The 21,407-nt window shown below is 43.9% G+C and overlaps 1 long non-coding RNA gene across 1 annotated transcript; it reads right to left on the bottom strand.

The window, feature by feature from the left end:
* Nucleotides 1-13,869: 13,869 nt before the first annotated feature.
* LOC142072379 (uncharacterized) lies at nucleotides 13,870-16,326 on the bottom strand. The gene is made up of 2 exons (XR_012668778.1): nucleotides 15,952-16,326; nucleotides 13,870-14,279 (listed from the first exon to the last, which is right to left on the bottom strand). It is a non-coding gene; the product is annotated as an uncharacterized LOC142072379 (long non-coding RNA).
* Nucleotides 16,327-21,407: the final 5,081 nt, after the last annotated feature.

The following is a 21,407-nucleotide window of genomic DNA, read 5'->3' as shown; positions in this document are numbered from 1 at the left end:
GTCAGGGCAAGCTGCTGTTTGCAAACAGGGTACGGGACAATGCACCAAATCCTAGCATGCATTTGGAGTAACAGTGCTTGTGTTCTCACTAGACCAGAGGATTATTACAAATAGATGGGGGGTTCTACAGCAGCGGCATCCATATAAACGTGTAGGCGTATCAAGAGTATCACTGGTTTTTCAGAAGGAACTAGCAGTATTTTAAATATAGTTTGTCAAAATGTGTTGAGATTTTGATGACTTTTTTGAAGAAGTTTTTGACATTTCTTGTGGCAACCTATTGTTCTGTTCCTGACCAGTTTATAGAATCTCTGGAAAAAATTGAACCAATCATACTTTTGATTAAATTAGATAGAAACACTAGGCAGTTTACCTCTAACCTAACTCTCACCTTGCTAATTTTGCCTTAGGGAAAAAAGAGACCACAAAGCAATATTTTGAGGTGTAATGGGCACTACACTAAAGTGTGTTGATAGCCGATTGTCTGTGGATCAGAAACATGCAGAGAAATTGGTCATTCACACTGAAGATTTGGTATAATCTTGTGATTGCTGTGTGCTTTCCTCCCTTTCTTAGTGCATTTTGTCATTTACATGTCTTACTTTATTGTTTTCATGTCCATCATTATCAAGAAAGATGGGCATTAAATTCTTTATCAAGATGCGATTTCACAAGTATGCTCATCTGCCATTAAAGGCAAACATTTGTTTGCTTTGGATTCTGCATCTAGTTCTTGGGAATTCCAGGATCAAGCAAACTACTGCTTTATCCTTTCTGCTCTGTGCCTCATTTGTTTGTGTTGTAGGGAGTTGAGCACCCAAAGCAGATCAAATGAGGTTAACAGATATTATCTGCATGCGTCAAACCGCACGACCACAAACCCCAAGCAGGGGTAAATGTCTGTTAACTCAGGGTGCACATCACAGTGTACCCTTGGCTGCGCTTTGGAGTCAGCACTGGAGCAGCTAAACCAATTGCCGAGCACTGACTGCTGAGCTGGAGTTGTTCCAGGCCTGTGTTTAGAAAAATCGACACAGTCTTCAGATTCTGGAACCTTCCAGTTCAGGAAACTTATGGCTCTTGATGGTCCCAGCCCTGGATACTTTATACTCTACATATGCAAATGAATGGATGCTCAGCTGGTGAATGCAATTGGCTGCCGAACAACACTCTTTCAGCTTCTTTCTCGGGTCATGCTTTTACTTTTACCCTCAAGTTGTATAGAAAATTCTTGTTATGCAGCTAATTATTAAAAAAAATATGAAACTGTAATAATTGTAAACTGGCTGCATTGTGACTTCAATAAGATTGCACGACCTATATGTTCACTACATCAAAGCAATCCAGTCCTGCAGCTCCATAAAAGGATAGGGTGGAAAATGCATCTTTTACCGGGTTCCTTGGCTTTGATGGTAACTCAGTTGCAAAACTATTCTGAGCCACTGACTAACTTAGTTCACTTGTCTTCATTGTCTCGTTATTTCGCACTGGCCTTTAGGATAGTAATGATTTATTACTGCTGTGTCGTCTCTTCCCCACCCCTTGTACCAAACTAGTTCAGAAAGCAGGGATGGCAATATTTTTGAATGGCTTCCTCTGTTTATTTCTGGAATGGGACCCGTTAATTTTAATGTTTTATCAGGGGGAGGTGAGGGAGAATAAAACCTCATTGTGTGGTGGAAATGTTCTGACCCTTTAGCACTTCATGTGGCACTGGGATTGAGAACGAACGTTCATCACCAAAAAATGGAGCATGCTGACACTTCCCCCCCCATGACACCATGAAGCCAGGCCAGCATATTTTCCACGCAGCAAATAGGACCACATGCAATGTAGACCTTTTGGGACGGACAGGGAAGACGTACACTTCCCTCCACCCCTTCCCACAGCTTTGTTTTAAAAAATCTTTGTGTCAAAAGTGTAACCCTCATGCTGGGCCATGCCTCTCCTTAACATGACGTCCTTTACAGCCATGCTCAGTAAAGTAGGTGCCGTTACATTCAATATGAGCTACATGTCTGCAGACCCAGAAGGGGCTCGGTAAAATTCTTTCTCTTGCTTAGCCTCTTAGCTCTAAAGAACATTTGTTTGAGCATGTGCAGATCTGGATTCTCTCCTGCGTTGCGCTTTGCCGTCATTTCCGAAGGCTGTCATTCTGGCGTGGTAGTGAGTTCACACTCATTCTGCACAGGTGCACGGAACAACACAACGAGCAATCTGGAGAATCAAAAGTCCTCAGTGAGGAAAGTGTTGTTGTTTAAAGAAAAAGCAAAGTATCTTCATCTGAGCCCCATTCTGAAGAGCTCACAATCACATAGCTCGCACATGGATGCCTATTTTGTAGAAATTGGAGCACCTATGAGCATCGGGTAAATAACTGGTAGAGCTCTTACCTTTCCTAATTAAAGCAATTGGTGAAATGAAAGTAGAGAGGAGTGTTAGCCCTTACTGAGAATTCTCTCATAGTGATTAAGGCAGATCAATGGGGCTCAGCATCATGTTAGCTGAGGGCTATCCACTGAAGAAAAAGTTACTTTTATCCCACATTTACCTCACTTTGTCGCTGTGGATTTGGGAAGTAATTAGCAAAGTGCACATGCAGAAAGGATCAGCAAACACACAGTGTCTATTACCTACCTGGTGGACTTGCCACTGAATCAATGAGCAAAGTTACTTGGGTATTAACAACAAAATAAAAGTAACACTCAACTCCTGCTGATCAATCAGTGCTTTTCTAAAACACCCCTCACTATGGGATTGCCATCACTTATGGCACATAAGGAGGAGTAAACAAGTGACTTCTAGCTTTGATATGGTGATGGGACTATGCCACAACTTAGCCTTTAGTTTTAGTTACATTATTTTGATTTATGAATTCTTGAAAAAGGCAGGGACCAGTGAAAATCAAACGTAGCCATCTCACTGAATTACCTTATTCTTAAGCAGTATTTGCAATTGCTGGAAAAGTGGCTTGTGCATATTGCTAGCAATGTGCCAACCTCAAAAAATTTGAGACAACACCCGAAAGGTCCAGGGTGACATCCTGACTCCACTGACATGAGTGGGAGTTTTGCCATTGATTTGATGGAGCCAGGATTCCACCCTGGGTGTTTATCTGAACCTCATGACGTGAGCCTGCAAAATCAAGCAGGAAATCAGCAGGAACAGACTTTTTGGTAAAGTTGCTGGTGCTTCTACTAAGACATGGAAGTCTGTGTGAAAGGGGAGGAAGAATATGCACAGAATAATGACTGTCACTCGTACCACTGGAAATCAGTTTCCATATGTAGGGTTCAGGAGACATGCCAGGGCAAATTGGTGTCTACGTTGCCTCCTCCTGTTGGCCAAGGTGGCACAACAATATTCTGAGGATCATAGGGGTAGCTGTGTTAGTCTGGATCCACAACAATATTCTGTTGCTCATTCCGCTTTCTTCGTAGCGGCGTGCCAAGCTTGCCTGTCATGGGTTGTATCCTCACAGGTCATTAAGCGCAGCTCAGCAGATTGTATGTACTGCTTAATGCAATCCTTGTAGAGGAGTTTGGGATGGCCGACATTCCTACTGCCTTTTCAAGTTCACTGTACAGAATTCTCTAAGGCAATCAATTGTTACCCATACGTATAATATAGCCAACCTATGCCATTTGCCTCCGCGCTAGCATGGCTGCCAGCCTTAGGAATTTATTGTTGGTGATTTTGTCAGACCATTTGATTCCCATTATGCTGCATAGGCGGCGTTGTTTCAGACAGTTAAGTTTTTAAAAGGGGCAGGTCTCTAACGAGTATAGAAGACGAGGGGAGCACAACAGCTCTGTAAACTTGGCATTTTGTGGACACTTGGACCCCCCATCTTGTCCATAGTCTTTTTGTAGATGACTTAAAGCTGAAGCAGCTGACTTTAAGCTTGCTGAAAGTTCTTTGTCAATGTGGGCATTGTCGGAAACTGTGCCACCCAGGTAACAGAAAGACTTGATGTTGTTTAATTGGCAGCCGTTCAATTTTATTTCTGGTGGTGATGGAAGGATGAGTTTCTGGCTGATGGTTGGTACGTGATTTCTATTTTCTTTACATTAATGCAGAGGCCAAAAAGGAATACAACATGGGCAAAGGAATTCAGCAAATGTTGCAGCTCAATCTTGGAAAGGGCGACGAATGCTGAGTCGTCAGCCTACAGTAGATCCTTTATTTCACTTTGCTGGGATTTGCTTTTGGCCTTGAATCGGCAGAGGTTTAGATGTCTACTACTGAATTTTGTTGTTAGAGTGACACCCCTGGTGGCAGTACATGCAGCTACTTCTAGCACTCCAGCCAGGAAGAAAGTAAATAATGTAGGGCAAGCACACAGTCCTCTTTAACCCCATGGACTTCAGAAAAGGAATCAGGTGAGTCAGCAGCCCTGATACACAGGCTTGCATGTTGTCATGGAAGTACCGTATAAGGTTGATCAGTTTGTCTGGGCAGCCAAACTTTGCAAGAAGGCTCCAGAGAGCAGAACATCTGACCAAGTCAAATGCATTATTAAGGTCGACAAAGGCAATGTACAGGGGCATTTGCTGTTCAGCAGCTTTCTCCTGTAACAGGTATAGGGTAAATATCACGTTGGCCATGCTGCATGAAGAATGAAAACCACACTTGGATTCAGGGAGTACATCATTTGCAATAACCTGAAGTCTTTTCAGCAACATCTTACCCAGGGTCTTACCAGCTATGGAGAGGAGGAAAATGCCATGACAATTGCTGCAGTCGTATCTGTCCCCTTTGCACCTGTAGATAGTTACAATTTTGGCATTTTTGAAATCCTGGGGTAAGAACATAAGAACAGCCATACTGGGTCAGACCAAAGGTCCATCTAGCTCAGTATCCTGTCTTCTGACAGTGGCCAGTGCCAGGTGCTCCAGAGGGAATGAACAGAGCAGGTAATCATCAAGTGATTCATTCTGTCACCCATTCCCAGCTTCTGGCAAATAGAGGCTAGGGACACCTGGCTAATAGCCATTGATGGACTTATCTTGTTCTTTTTTGACCCCTGTTATATTTTTGACCTTCACAACTTCCTCTGGCAAAGAGTTCCACAGGTTGACTGTGTGTTGTGTGAAGAAATACTTCCTTTTGTTTGTTTTAAACCTGCTACCTATTAATTTCATTGGGTGACCCCTAGTTCTTGTGTTATGAGGAGTAAATAACACTTCCATATTTACTTTCTCGTTTTTCCAGAAGAAAGTAAATAGGTCTAGCAAAGCTTTGTGAAGTGCAGGACCACCGAGTTTCAGCACTTCAGCTGGGTTTTCATCAGCTCCAGCTCCCTTTCTGTTTGCCATTTCTGTAAGTGCGTTCTTAGTGTCCTCCAAAGTTGGTGGATCTTCGAGTTCAAATTGATCTAGTCTTTGCTTGACTGAGTCTACTATTTGATCATTTGTGCTCGACTCACGATTGAGGAGAGTTGCAAAATGTTCTTTCCATCTTTCTAGTACCATACTGTGCTCAGTCAGGAGGGTTGTGCCTTCAGTGGACAGGATTGAACAGATATTGACTCTTCGTGGTCCGTAAATGGACTTTAACTCCTGTAAAGAAAACAAGTATTTTCAAGTGTTGTTAATATCAACAAGAGCATGTCGTTCTGTTGCTTTATTTCTCCACCAAGTGTCCTCCATCTTCCGCAGCTTTTTCTGCACTTCAGGTTTTGATTTCCTGAAGACTTCTGCAGTCACGAGAGAGGAGGGGTACAGAATACCCAGAACTATTTCTCAGTCTTAGAGGTTTGTTTTGAATAGAGATGGACTTGGGAGGCCAAATTAATATCCAGATTCTAAGCATCCCCAACCTGGGAGATGCTTGTATCTAGGCTTTGAGTTTGGTGCACTTGTGACTTTGAATTTTTTATGCTGAGGTTAGGAGGGGACAAAGGTTCTTATTTCATTTTACTGGGAAATAAGCCCAAACTATCCTTACGTTTATATTTCAGCAGTTTTGCTGCCAGCCTCCTAATGGCCAGAAGGAAAGTCTGTGGCTGCTTTGGGAGTTCACATACTTCAGGAACAGAGCTGAAGAAGAAAACTCCTGTAAATGCAGGTGGAATAGTTGGTTAGTAACTGGTCTTTGCTGGCGACGGAAGGTCTTGTACCTAAAAGGAACAATCTGCATTTTTTCAAGTGATCATTAACCTATTTTTACTGTAACTGTTTTTTTAAGTGCTGTAGCTCTTTTCCTTTTTTTTTAAGGACTTGAGCAACTGGAAGAAAACGTAATTTCCTGCTTGAGTCCAACCACTCTTGAATTCAGCCCCATCTCTTCCGACATTGTGTATGAAAGTCATTATTTTCTAGAAAGGGATTCCTGTTTGGTTAATCCACTGTAATTAACATGGATCTAAGTGTAATTTAGATAATGTAGGACTGACCCTCTTTATTAATGAAGTTCTTCATCAGCGTACTGGCTTGTATTTCAGTGTAGATTCTATAAATAAATAAGGTGTACCTTCAAAGGTCAATCAGCTCTTATGGATTTCTCCCTTCTTACTCCATTGATATCCTCGGTGCAGCTGCTTGTCTTCCAGTTGCCAACAGACCGCTGCCCAGTTTTAATTAACCAGTTACCCAGACCATATTTTTCATGAGTTCATTGGATTTTGAGTTGCTAAAGCTGAAGTACAGAGGTGAGAACATCCATACACTTATAAGTGTTTTTTTAAAAAATCAGAATTAGAAATTAAAGTTATATTACATACAGAAAAAATGTTAAACGGACATGGAGGTTGCAAAGTCAAGCACTCAAAAGTTAGGAAATGTCAGAGTTAAGGTTCCTCGTACAATCTTACTTGGCGCCCCCCCCCCCCCCCCCCCCGGTTCCTATACATTATGAGAGAGCCTTTAATTATATGATGAAATATTGTTTTTTCCACACCCACAGGGGCCCCTGCATCATTCAGTGCACAGGATGGATGGAACTCACTTAATGAGCAGCTATTCCATATTTAGTTTTCTCCGCAGTGTACAACCCTGGTCTGAAGACAAAATTATTAATTTCTCCTGGGCTTTTCTTTGGTGCTCACATCTATAGTATCTATGTGCTTCACAAAGATTAATTAATTTATCTGCATGGTGCGATCACAGTCAGAGCTGTGAGTGGATGGAGCATGCTCAGTCGCTGTGTGAGGATGGTGCATGCACAGTCTGGTCGGCACTAAGAGCATGCTCAGTGAAGCTGGACTCTTCAGGGAACTGAGCTGGTAAAATCTGAAGTCTCTACTGAGCATGTGCAAATTGCAATTTTTCAAAGGCTTATAACGGGGGTCGGCAACCTTTGGAATGCAGCCCATCAGGGTAATCCACTGGTAGACTGTGAGACATTTGTTTACATTGACCATCCGCAGGCACGGCTCAGTTTTTGCCGTTTGCCGTTCCTGGCCAATGGGAGCTGCGGGAAGCGGCGGGACGCAGGGACATGCTGGCTGCCACTTCCCGCAGCTCCCATTGGTCGGGAATGGTGAACTGCAGCCACTGGGAGCTGCAGGGGGCCATGCCTGTGGACGGTCAATGTAAACAAAATGTCTTGTGGTCTGCCAGTGGATTACCCTGATGGGCCGCGTGCCGAAGGCTGCCGACCCCTGGCTTATAACTTGGCTAAATTTGAGCATTTCATGTGGATCGCAAAAGGCACTTCTCTGACACAAAGTCCACCCCTGCTAAATTTCAAGTCCCTGCTCCAAAGCCCAGTGGCACCAGAGCTGTTCAAAATAAGTTGCCAGAATTTTTTAACATGTGCAAAATAATGGATTTTCCCCTAGCTTCCTTCTCAAGAGTTTAACTGTTTTGGCTAAAGTTTTCCCCAAAAAATTCAGCCTGAGGCAGACAACTAGCATGGAAAATTACAGTCCAAATTACTAAAATTTGGCAAAGTTAAAAGCAACTGAAAACAGGGGCTTATAATTGGAAGCATTGGGGAACCTTAATCATAGGCTGTGCTACCAGCCCTGCCAAGGATAAGAAATGACAGAAAGTAAATCTGAAATGGGAATGTAACAGTGCTTGCAAAGTTTTTAAATGAATGATTTTAACATAGGATATTAAAATATATCCAGAAGTCTTCTTCTGGCATATGGCTTTCAACAGCACAAACAATGAATTAGATGTTGGGTAAGTGGTGTAGCTACTCTATCATGGCAGCACCATCTGGAGTCATCAAGCGCATCCATCTATCGCCAAGATGATGAAGGGGGCAATCCATAACCAGATGGCATACTGTTTTTTCTTGAGCTCCACAGAGCAGGATGGGGAGTTAAAGAAGCTCCACCGGTAAAGATGTTTGTTAAACCTCCTGTGACCACAACATATCATGTTTTAATGAAGGAGAATCTTTTGGCTCATTCTGAGGGGCACGTGAGATCTGATCTGGTGGGACAGATCTGAGTTGTCTGCCAAGAAATGCTCCATTGATTCAAAATATAGTTCTGCAGCACCTTCTTGCTGCTGTTCTTTAGAAAGGTTGCAATGGATTGTCTGAAACACACAACTATTTCAAAAAAGGCGTGTCTTGACTTTCACTGGCATTTTTGATGTAGCTTTGAGATGAAAGTGTGAAGGAAACTGTCTTGATAGTTGGCTGCAGGCAGTAATGTGGCCGGTATGCGTCTCTCATGCCTAATCACTAGTGGAGCAAGGCCAGCCAGGTTTGGGAGTTTGGAGCAGTCCAGGTTGCACCAATAATGATATTGAAGGGCAGAGTTGTTTGTTGAGTCCAACTTGCCAGAGTGACAACTGGAGCCCCATGCTGCTGCAGTGTATTTGACAGGTGCAGTCATTAGGGTATTGGTAGATGTCCATAAGGTAGCAATACTAGAGCCCCATGAATTTCCAGCAAGCCTGCAGAGGAATGCCACTCTTGACTGAATTTTGGTGCGTGTCTTCATGATGTGTTGTCAAAACGACAGAGAGGGGTCAAGTTTTATCTCCAAATAAATAGGGTACAGTTCAAAAATGACTGGCTGATTGTTCAGAAGGACCTACAGCTATCAACGAACTAACCGGTTGGTTAGCTGGAAACAAGATGACACTGTCTTTACTGTTAAGTTTAAGTAGTCACTGCGAAAAATACTTAGCCTAGGTATCAACGTCAAATGACAGGTGAAACTTCAGCTCCTCAAAGCTCCTTCTGGCAGAAGATATCCAGCAGTAATAAATCACAAATCAAAGTTTTACCATGAACTTATTCTAATTCTCTACTTCTCTGAAGAGGAGATTTTGTAGACCTGTGAACCTAGAAAAACCCATGTACCCTTCTTACAGCTCCTTGTCAGTGTGCTGATTAAGAGTTAAGGGACTGTTCATCCAAAAGTAATTTTAAGTGTAGAAATTTAAACAGTTACTCAGTTACATAAATATCAATTTATTACAAACATGCCTTTCCAGGAAATGATGATCTATCAAGCCTCTCTCTCATACCCACTCACACACACTAACGACAGGTATGCACTTAATGCTTCAAAATGACTCCTGGGTTTTCTTGAATCTCACTAGCAAAAGTAATCCTAATCTTGGTTTGCTATAAGATCTTGTGTTACTTTAACCAATACTGAAACACTGTCAAACTCTGTTATTTATAATTTATGCATTCATCAAGTCAAAGTTTTTTTTCCTTGACAGTTGACTGTCACCACAAATCAGGTTTTATGTGAAAAACCTGTAAGCTTTAGCTACTCTCTGCATGGATGCTTTTTCACAGCGTATAGCCATAGTTTCCAGTTAAGACTTCTATGCTAAACTAGTGTAATGAATTTTCCAGTCTCTTGTAAAAACTTATGACTTTGTACCTGTTTGTGCTGGGCCATTTAAGAGCAGATGTCATGAGCCCAGGCATAACTGGGGAGTTTGGGCCTTTAAGAGTGGAGAACCATGGGAAATGTAGCTTCCAGGAGGTGCTGTTGTTATACCAATAAAATAAAAACCAGCAGTATCTTATTAAAGAGGAAAAGACAAAATACCACATTTATTGTGAATACAGAAAGAATCACAGTAAGCAGTTAGTTATAGCTATAACATTCCATTCAATCTCATATTTATTCACACATTCATTCATACAAACACACACACACAGGTTCTGCAAGGTTGTTATCATAGTTACCAGCCTTAGAGTTGCTCATGCCAAGCCACTGGCCAGGTGGCCTGGACACGAGGAGGGGGCAGGGCCTTGTCAGATGCTCATCTGATGCTCCTGGAAGTTGGTTTGCAGAATCAGACCCCAAAGTTCTCACTTTCTAGAGTCTATTTTTATAGGAATTTCTTCCTATGTCAGTCTATGGGAATTGCTTCATCATGCTGTTGCTGAATCAATCAGCAGATAGCATATTCCTGACGGCTCCGTGCTGTTAGATGTTATCTTGTTCTTTTGGTTCTCCCATTCTTGAGGCTGTTGGGTGGATTCCAGTCTGCCCTCCAGGGGTCCTCTGGTTATTTCCACTTGACGCCTTCTTCAGCCGATGGACATTGGATTCTTAGGCTGGCACCTCCCCGATCATTCAGTTCTTATCCACACCAAGCATCCATCCACATACATCCTCTAGCTCTATTTTAATCACAATTGTTAATACAACAAAAGGGCGGGGAGTCTCTGGGTGCTGTTTCTGTTGTTACAGAGTATTGCTTTGTCTCTCTCTCTGTGCGAATTGCTTTGAGAACAGACTCTGTCTTAGAATGTACTAACACAATTAGCACATTGCAAGTTTCACACATAGAGGGAGAGAAACAGTACCAAAAACCAAGAGACCTCTTAATTAGTAGTACCCTGGAATTTAAACTATGGGGAATCAAACTCATTTGTGATTTTAATACAGAACTTCTTTAATATGATCCAACACTGTTGAGGTCATATTGACTGAGGGAATCATGTACTAGCAGGTCTGAAGAAGACACCTGTGGCATAGTGAGAGAGGGAGGGGAGTGAAGATATGAGCTAGGGTGGGACTTGTTGTGGTAGGAGGCAGGAGGGCTGGTGGAAGAGAGCTGTGAGGAAGCGGGAACGGGATGGAGAAAGACCCTAAGGAGGGGTACTTTGAGAAGCTTGGACAGGATGGTTGAGAGAGGTGTTGAAGGGGGTTGACACTGGTGCTTGCTTCGGGTCCAGGCTGGGAGTTGTAGCAAGGATGGGAGAAAATCCCAGTTCCCTGGTCCTGTGCCAACTGGGCAAATGGACTGCTGAGCCCAGGAGGGAGTCGGATGAGGAATTGTAGCCCAGGACAGATGAAGAGACAGTGGGCACCTGTGAGGGCTCACCCTGAGTGAACAGAGGAAGAGCTACAGAGTCTGAGGACGGCTGGAAGATTGTATTTGTTCTGGTAAGCGAGGAAGGGATGGACTTCATGTGATGTAGTTGGGGGGGGGAGGGGAAATCACGTCAACTTGCCAATGAGACATAGGCACATTTTTTCCTGAGAAGTATTTAACTTGGAAGAGCGAAGGCACCATTTGGATAAAAGGAAACACGTATCGGAAAGCCTTTGTGAACTAGACCTCTCACACCAATAAAGAGCCCAGCAGGGGGACGAAAATAAAGAAAATGTTGCTGGGACATCCACTTCTCTGGCGCCAAGGAATTCTGACTTAGACAGACAAATGAACCGGTGAAGGTCTAAACCAATGTGGTTCTACATCAGTATTTTAGACGTGCTCATGCTTTTTAAAAAGAAGGCTGCAACAAAAGTATTCGGCGATCTATTTAAAACCCACATCAGGTGGACAGAGAAAGCTCAAAGGCATGCTTCCGTTTCAGGTTGGTTGGGGTATAATCTAATCTTGATGACGTGCCATGACTTGCACATACACAACACATCCCATATTGATTTGGAGAACTTGCCCATTTGTTAGCTGACACTTTCCACCTAGGCAGTCTTGTGAAATCCCAGATGGACTCTTATGCCAGCCTGAAATCGAGTGTCTGACTACATTCGGCTGCAGCAGTATCAAGTTTGTGATGGACAAGGCCATTACAAAGGGCCTGACGTATTCTTCCAAAGCCGTTTTTAGGCATTTCCTGTAAGTGATGGAAGGTTGAACTGATCATGTGAAATTCTCTGATGTAGCTTATTCACCATCCTGCTATTCAGGACAGTTGCTTCTTACACAGCAAATGAAATATTGCTAAACTGCACTATGTAATACATGATCCCAACACACTTTATATTTGAAATGCCTCTGCTATTCTTCAATATTTCAACCGTTGAAGCAACAGATACACTGCTTGCAGCTAAAGGACAACCTTCTTTAAATTGTTATTTGGAGCACATTCCTGTATTGGCTGGAGTTTGAACTATCAATCTTTCAATAGACTGCTGCAGGCAAAATATTTCCAATACACATTTTCTGAAAACTACAAACAAAATAAGCACCATTTGAGTCTGCAAGAATCAAGCTCAGTGTGTTTTAATCTGTCACACTAGTTTTACACAGAGTCATAGAACCATAGGGCTAGAAGGGACTGTAAGGGTCATCAAGTCTACAGGGATAATTCCATTACATGTGTAGACAGGTGTAATTCCAATGTGTCAAATTGGCTTTTCCTCAGTCTCACTCAGGACTGAGATGGGAATCGATCCTGTTGTGTCTATGTCATGCCTTTAATTGCTAGCCTATTAATTTTGAGAAATGGACAGATGCTGGATGGTAGTGTAAGTTGCTTCTGGGACCCAGGTTCAAATTCCAATCATAAGTCACAATTATCAATGAACTATGGTTTTTTTCCTCATCTGTGCACATAATGAAACAACTGAGGTTTCAAGAAACCACTTGGAACGGGATAGCAAGGTCATTGGGAGGTAGGATTGAGATGTATGGAAACAGCTGTGTGTGAGTTGAGGGGGAAAATCCAACCCATGATATGCTTGTTCATTCCTTTAAAGGAAACTTTCTGTACATTTCACTGCTCCTTTTCATGGCTACAGAAATGCATTGAAACCAGGAAAAAGCAATAGTCCAAAGGAACATTTTAAAAACAGCTGGAATGGTATGAATTTGAGGAGCTGAATAATCTCTAGGTTTTGCCCTTTTAACAATCCCCCCTGAAACATCAGCCGTTTTATGTATGAAGACTGGTAGATAGGAGCCCCATTTTGGAAGAGAGATAATTGCAGGAGACTTTCACAGCTCTTGCTGGGCATGTGCTGTGTTTTTTCCCTGGGTTATTTTGCTTAGTGTTTACTGCACACATAGCACTTCTCTAAGGAGAGTGGGGCTAAAGCTTGTAGGCTTTTCGATAGCATTCATCACCACAGTAGAGACCACTTCACAACTAGAGTGAGTGCCATTGTATTTGGGATTCATTATTCTCCTAATTTTCCACATGGGCCTATCCTCCAGGAACTTATCTAGTTCTTTTTTGAACTTTGTTATAATTTTGGCCTTCAAAACATCCCCTACCAAGGAATTCCACAGGATTACTGTGCATTGTGTGAAGTAGTACTTCCTTTTGTTTGTTTTAAACCTGCTGCTTATTAATTTCATTGGGTGACCCCTGGTCCTTGTGTTATGTGAAGGAGTAAGTAACGTTTCCTTATTCACTTTCTCCACACCAGTCCAGATTCTATAGGCCTCTATCATAGCCTCCCCCCCTTAATTGTCTCTCTTTTCTAAGATGACAAGTCCCAGTCTATTTAATCTTCCCTCATATGGAAGCCGTTCCAGACCCCTCATCATTCTTGTTGCCCTTCTCTGACCCTTTTCCAATTCCAGTATGTCTTTTTTGAGATGGGGTGACCAGATCTGTACACCAGATGTACCAAATCTGCCCAAGCACACAGGCAGGATCATTTGTGGGGCTTTCTACATTCAAATGACATCACTGGATTTAAGGTTGCAAAATTACTTTGACATTGACTATCCCCACTTCACATGAAGCTCTCTGTGTTTAATTTACCATATGTTTACAATTCCAAATGTTTAAATATTTAACTTGAGTGACATTTGGCTGCCTGTAGTGTTAGAATTCCAGCAGTAAACCAGTGAATTAAATATAAAACAAACAAAAGCCCTTCTCGACAAGCTGATCCAGGGAATGAGAAAGTTCATATGCAAAACATCTCTACTCTCCAGGCACTGGAGGCCTTCCTTCAAGGCAGAGGGCTATAAATATTCCCACTTCCTTTCTATATTTTAATAATTTCCCACTCTGCTTCTTGTTTATTTACCGGGTTCTTCTCCGAGGCGGTGCCCTCGCAGCTTTTCCAGGATTCGATCTCTGTTTAATTCGCTGTACATCATGCTGGAGAGCTGCAGGAGCTCGGCAGGAACACTTCTCTGAAAACAGGTTGAAAGGGGTTCAGTAAAGGTAAATGCCAGACATGCTGTGACTTATAAAAATTCCCTTTTAAGATGCTCTCTCCACTGCTGTGCAAACTTGGAGGTCGGTGAACAAGGAGGCCCGGGCTCCTTGCAACTTGTGGCTGAAACTAAGACTCTCTGTTTCAAGGCCATGAATTGTTTATAAGGTGGGCTCGTCTGGATTGCGTTTGACAAAACAACTGGAAAATTGATCCTGTCCCCACAACTTACGCTCCTGCTGGAAGAAAGGTTTCCCGCAAAGTGACTCTTGTTTGCTTCAGTAGCGACAGTGCACAGTTTTAGAACAAAGAAATGGCAGGTTAACAGGTGCGGGAGCTACCCGGCTTTCAGCTCTCGATTGTCAGCACTGACGGCAGTGGGGGTGGGGTTTTAAGATTGACAGTGGGTGGCATCCTCACCAGGGGTGCAGGAACAGGGGGGTCATGGACCCATCACTTTTTACTGGCCGTAAGGGTGAATGATGGAGGGGGAGGGGGCAGAGCGGGTGGGGACTCATGGGGAAAGGGCGGCGGGGGAGCAGGGCCCTGGTTCAGGTACCAGTGACCCCCACCACTTTTAGGAAGCTTCTGTCACTCCTGATCCTCACTGCTCTCCAAACAAAGTGATCCTTGCCTAAAGTCAAAATAGTCTCTCCTTTGGTCTAGCTGATTGAGGAAGAAGGTCTTTGTAAGCCCAGGGGTAACATTTTCAAAGGAATCTAAATGACTTCAGGGCCTAAGTGTTGATGTCACTTTTGAAAATGGGACTTGGGCTCCTGAAGAATTTAGAAGGTCTTGAAAAATTCACCCCCATTGGCCCTGGGTCACCCCCGTGGTTACTTTACTGTCAGCGTAAAGCAGGGTGTCGGCCTGATTTTATGGAGGACTGAAAGATGGCAGGGGAAATAAGGTTGCGTGGGTGCTTTGCTACAGCGTACCTCATAAATTCAGATTGAATGGGAAGAAAAGGTAAGGTTTAGCATTCTGTTAGTGTGCTCCAAATCTGCCACTCTGACTACTTCAGCCTCATATGAATGACATGGATACTCGAGTCTGTCTGCAGCACAGGGCTCGGGCCAGTGAAGAAAGTCTCAGGGAAGGGGATTGAAATGCTTTTAAAAATAAACACAATCATATTTAAGATCTCAAGCGGAGATGGGCTAGATGTGCAGATTGGAAAGGAAAACCTCCAGCGGGGAATCCTGATCCCTCTTCCCCTGAGATAACTGGCTCCCCCAGAGCGGCACTGAATGGAAGCAGGCACCACGGGGCTGACTTTCAGAAGCAGTGCACGTCCCCGACTCCCACTGATCTCAATGGGCACCCGCAGGATCCAGACCCCCTGAAACTCAGGCTGGATAAGGGTAGTCATGGGAGCCTCTCCAGTTTGTGGAGCTTACCTTCTGCCAGCTCAGTCTAGGACCTCTACAGGAGGGAGCTCCCTGATGGCTCCAGCATATTCAGTCCATCCCTCCCCCTGTTTTACAAAAGATTTCAGGTGTTTCCTCAAGGACAGTTGTAAACAGGGATGATAATGATGATGATCATTACAGCAGTGCCTAGCAAGCCCTAGCTAGCAGCAGAGCTCAGTGTGCTAGGTGCTGTCCCAAAAAGTAATAGAGAGGCTAGTCCTTGCCCCAGAGACTTACCAAGTGAGGTGGCAGACTGGCTGCATTAGGTGGATGAAAGGCGAATTGCAGGGAGGTGAGCTAGGAGGACGAGGCTGCAATAAAGTGAGCAGAGTTTAGTGGAAAGGCAGAAGTCTCAGCTCACCATGTGCCTACTCAGATCCAGATGGGAGGGATTTGTCCATCACGATGGTGAGCTAGGCCTGCAGCACGGGTTTGCTGCAACTCCGGGACAACTTCAGGTATTCGTGATGGTGTCATCTGCTGTAGAGGAAGCATTGAAACCCTGCAGGGCTCATTTTATGTCCTTTCTGGCATAAGGTCTTTGGCCTGCACAGCGTGTTTGTCACTTGTGTCTCTACGTTGCAGTGAGCTCATGAGAATCCATCGCCAACAGCTCTGTAACAAACTAATATTTGAATAAACCTCAGGTCACCTTGTTTAAATGTGTGTCCCGACTCTGTTCTGTGGCTCACACTGCATTTGCACTGCAGTGAGGGGTTCTGTTCTAGCTTTATTGCTATAACCTTTCACATGTGTCTTTCTCCCCCTGGACTGTTTCCTCTCTCTCGCCTGCTAAGGTGTTCACAAGCTTCGGCTGGCGTGATCAGACCTGTCATTTCCCAGTGTTTACCAAGGGTCGTTTCAGTGCTTTCAGTACTCAGGCGTTTCAGAGATGCTGCTGCCGCTGATTCAAGTGACCTGGATTATTTACGCCTATTATTTACGCCTATTCTGTCCTCAGCCAACAGCTCACCTAAAAGCTCCAATTGTCAGTGAAGGCAGATTGCAGCTGGAATGGAACGTTATTTCCTATAGATAAACTGGGTAAAAGACAGCGCTTTTAAAAAAATTCTATTAAATACCCCCTCTTCCCCCAGTCCACCAACCCAACTCAATGTCTCCTCAACACACTCAGTTGTCACCTTGTTTCCTCTGTATCTTACGACACTGAAGGTCCTGTCTCAGTTGAGGAGATGCACCAATATCCAAGTCCTCCGCATCAAACGATGTGAAGAATAGCTACGCTCCATAATAAGTTGTTGTAACACTTCTGATCTGCACTCATTTGTGGTTTCTTTGTCACGCCCTCCTCCTACCTGGATGGTCACACAAAATCCCTTCTCAAGCTGCTGAATAGCAGAGATGCAGGCAATGGAATTGGTGATATCGGAGACACAGATCCTAATCCCCAGTGAGTTCTGTGCACAACTTCCACCATCCTCTCAGCTGTGCTGTTCTTGGAGTGCATCATCATTGGGTCAGTTTCTGTATGTTTCTATGATTTTAGGCAGTATTTCAAGGGTCATGTTCCTTCTAGGGTCAACTTTTTGAGAATTAGTTCTCCACACTACATGACCAGGCACAAAAAAGCCTGTAAGCATTATGGCTGATTGCCACATTTTTTCAGCAAAAATATTTTCATCCATTGTAAATGCCTCCTTCTCAGAGTTCTCTCTGTTACGGTAGTTCCTTTCCCCTCCCAGCTTCCTTCTTTTCTTGGTGGGAAAGTGATCTGATTCTTTTATTTTTTGTACGTTAAATTCAGAGGTGTTTCATAGGACTTGCCATATCCCATGAAACTACTGGACAAGCTAGCCAGCCTCATGCTATGGACAGTAGTTGGCTCATTCAGATGGAAGACCAGTCCTTTACAACATGCATGAAGCTAAATGCTCTGCATGGAGTATGTTGGTGGAGGAGAAGGGCAGATGTAAGGAATAATTAAAATTCATTTCTGGTCCCTGCAGATCAGCTTGGGCTCTGAAGCATGAGATTAGATGTCTCTGTGCTGTGTCTGTCTCTCTCTTTTTCTTTATTGTACACCAGCACTGCTGGTAACCAACATTGAAACAGAAGCAGATTTTTTGACATTAGTCATGGTGACATCATAATCATCAGCATGAGTTGCTTTGATAAAGCAGTTCTGTCATCCATTCCCCATTGTTACCCACAAAGGAGCCTGCAATTTAATGGCAGAGTACTATGTAATGTGTTCCTAGCAGGATACCTTTACACTTGCATTGACCCCATGTCCTACACAAAAGGGTAGTAAAATGGAATCTCTATTCCCTGTCCGTGAAATTGGAATTTGAGTGCATTGTTACTAAAAAGCGAGTATGCAGATGTATATTTCGGACACTTTTCCTAGAATACTGTTACCTCTTTTTGACTTGAACAGTTAGCCAATATTCAGCACCTTCCATGTTTTTTTGGTTAGGAGGAGAAATTGATGACAGAATTAGTTAAATCCAAAACTGACTGGAAAGAGTTACCGGGGGATCTCACAAAACTGGACAATGAAATGGCAGATGAAATTCAGCATTGATAAGTGTAAAGTAATGCATAGGGTGACCAGATGTACCGATGAAATTGTTTGTCCCGCGTCCTGACCGATGTTCTCCAGGTTTTTTTTTTCCTTTGCTTGGGGTGGCAAAAAACCCTAGAGCCAGCCCTGGTGAGGGGGTGAGCCTGTGGCTGCCCGCCATGTGTCCTGATATTTTGTTCTTGTCATATGGTCACCCTAGTAATGCACATTATGAAAAAATAATCCCAGCTATACCTATGTAGTGATGGGGTCTAAATTAGCTGTTACATCTCAAGAAAGAGATCTTGGAGTCATAGATAGTTCTCTGAAAACTTCAGCTCAATGAACAGCAATGGTCAAAAAGGCTACCAGAATGTTAGGAACTGTTAGAAAAGGGTTAGCAAATCCTGTGCTGCGTTCAGTTCTGGTCACCCCTTCTCGAAAAAGATATCGTGGAACTAGAAAAGGTTCAGAGAAGGGCAGCAAAGATGACCAAGGGTGTGGACCCGGCTTTCATGTGAAGAGAGACTAAAAACATTAGAGTTATTCAGCTTAAAAAAGAGATGATAGAGGTCTATAAGATCATGAATGATGTGGAAAAAGTAAATAGAGAAGTGTTATCTACCCTTTCCCACAATGCAAAAACCAGGAGTCACCTAATGAAATTAATAGGTTTAATACAAGCAAGAAGAAGTACTTTTTCACACAACACACTGTCATCCTGTGGAATTCATTGCCATGGGATGCTGAGATGGTCAAAAGTATAACTGGGTTCAAAACAGAAGTAGATACGTTCATGGAGGATATGTTCATGGAGGATCCATTAGCCAGGATGGCCACAGGGATGCAACCTCATGCTTGAGGTGACCCTAAATCTCTGTCTGCCAGAAGCCAGGAAGGAAAGGATATCTCCAAAGTAAGGAAGGATATGTCCCCCTGACGCTCTGGTACTGGCCGCATTGGAGACAGGCTACTGGGCTAGATGGAACATTGGTCTGACCACTCTTATTTTCTTCAGTTTGATGCAATCCTGTTTATTTACAAAGAATATTCAAAGTCCAGTTTCTCTGCACACACAAGGAATCAAACAGGAGGAAGTTTCCGTGTTCTCAGTTCCAAGCCTCTTTCAGTCAGCACTCAGCCCCAAAAGCTCTCTGCCTAGAGTTTTTCTCAGGGCCACATTCCCAGTGTTTGTTCTGCTCTGTCTTTGGCTTTCTGCTCCTTGTCTGCTGCTTTGCACAGGCACCATGCTCCAATCTAATCAGTCCCCTACCCCTGCCTTTATCAGACCACAGTGGAATCCCCTTGGGCTGCATGGCTAAACTCCTATTCCAACCTCGTGTAATGGGATAGGAGAATGCTTGCTGAAGCAAGATTATGTACAACTCTATGTTCAACTCCCATTCTTCCTTCACCTCCGCTTATCTCTTCGCACAGGCTAGAACGCTGTCTTTTCAGAAAGCATTACACAGAGTTAAACGTCAGGGCTATTGTATGTAGAAGAATGTAAGTGGGTGTTACCAGCTCTCATTCAGCTTCACAGAAAGAGCACCAGACGGTTTCTTAGGCTGTAACTACACGAGAGTGGTGCAGCCATACCAATGCAGCTGTGTCACTGTAACGCTTGTGGTGGGGACGCTCTAAGTCACCTGGAGCGAGCTCGCCTGTCAGCTTATTCACTCTTGCCTCCACAAGAGGAGGTAGCTGTGCCAGCAGGAGGAACTCTCCTGATGACATAGCGCTGTCCACACGGGCGCTTAGGTCGGTGTAATTTACGTTGCTCAGGAGTGTGGATTATTCACACCCCTGAGTGATGTTAGGTATACCAAAGTAAACAAACAATTAATGCACATAAAACATTGTAAATGGTATAAAATATGTGACTAGTTGTTGGAGTTCTCCCGAGACCTCTTCCACTTGGTTTCCCAAGAACTCAGTCTGAGTCCAGTCTTGTCACTCAGGTTTCTTTATTTGGCACTGTAACAAAGTGGGAATATGAGTCCTGTTTGTGCCTCAGTTTCCCCCATATGCTGAAATGTAACCTAGGGGACTGTTTGCTCCCAGGGAAGGCTGAGACACGTAAGTGTGGGTGTTGCCCAGCTGTCTTGGCCTTAGTCCCCATACCAATGGAGAATCCATGAGGACAATGATTAATCCAATCACCGGGACATTGATACTTAGAAACCAACACATGGATTTCTCCACCTCTCTGCAAGAAGCTGAGCACCATTTCCCCAGCTGCAGATCAAAGGACTGGTGAGGGGTGAAGTGGGGGACAAGAGTTGGCTGCTGGAAGGAATCAGGGCTGGAGTCTGATGAAGGAGATCAGATGGAGAGACAGACAGAGCTTGAACCAAGGGGTTCACTACAGCTTGGCTGGGCTCTGGGCTGACCAGAATGGACTGTGCTTTAACCTTCATTTCTCTAGACTATCCTATGCTGTGTCTCAGTTAATGAATTAACCCAACTGTTGTGACAGCGCTGTTTGTTTGAGCGTCACTGCAAATGCTGGGCAAGGTGCATTAATCCCTGAAGAGTGGACAAGTCTCCACCGGTGTCTGTTGCAGTTGGACTTGCTGAATGGAGCTCACCGTGGGAAGCAGGAGTGCTGCAGGCCTAGAGATCCAGTCTAAGGAGGTGGTGAAGCCGCGTGGCTTGCACTGGAAGAAGAGCAAGATCTCAAGGAGGTCTGTCACACTTAAGGGGTTCCCCCTAGGGCTACAGTTCCAATCCTGATGATCCGTGACAGTAGGGTGACCAGACAGCAAATGTGAAAAATCAGGACAGGGGGTGGGGGGTAATAGGAGCCGATATAAGAGAGACACTCAAAAATCAGGACTGTCCCTATAAAATCGGGACATCTGGTCACCCTATGTGACAACGCTCACAGTAAAGCTATGCTGAGTTGCTCAGAGTCAAGCATAGGGGGTGGGCACAGGACGTGCCACACATCCAAAGTTACACAGCAAAACTTCACTGTCTAGACATTTGTACTAACACGCATAACACCTGCATTCTGAACAATGCCTTGCATTACATGCTTTCGAATTGGCTTGGTTACTCTGCAGGAAGCAATCCCCGCAGGGCAGGCTCTGTGCACACACGGTGAATGCATGCCCTACTTTTTACTTCAGCCTCACCTTGTCTTGTCCATCGTAAATAGTACAAA

Source organism: Caretta caretta, chromosome 6 (genome assembly GCF_965140235.1).
Source record: "Caretta caretta isolate rCarCar2 chromosome 6, rCarCar1.hap1, whole genome shotgun sequence".
Classification (NCBI taxonomy): Eukaryota; Metazoa; Chordata; order Testudines; family Cheloniidae; genus Caretta; species Caretta caretta.
This window is presented reverse-complemented; position numbering and strand designations above follow the sequence as displayed.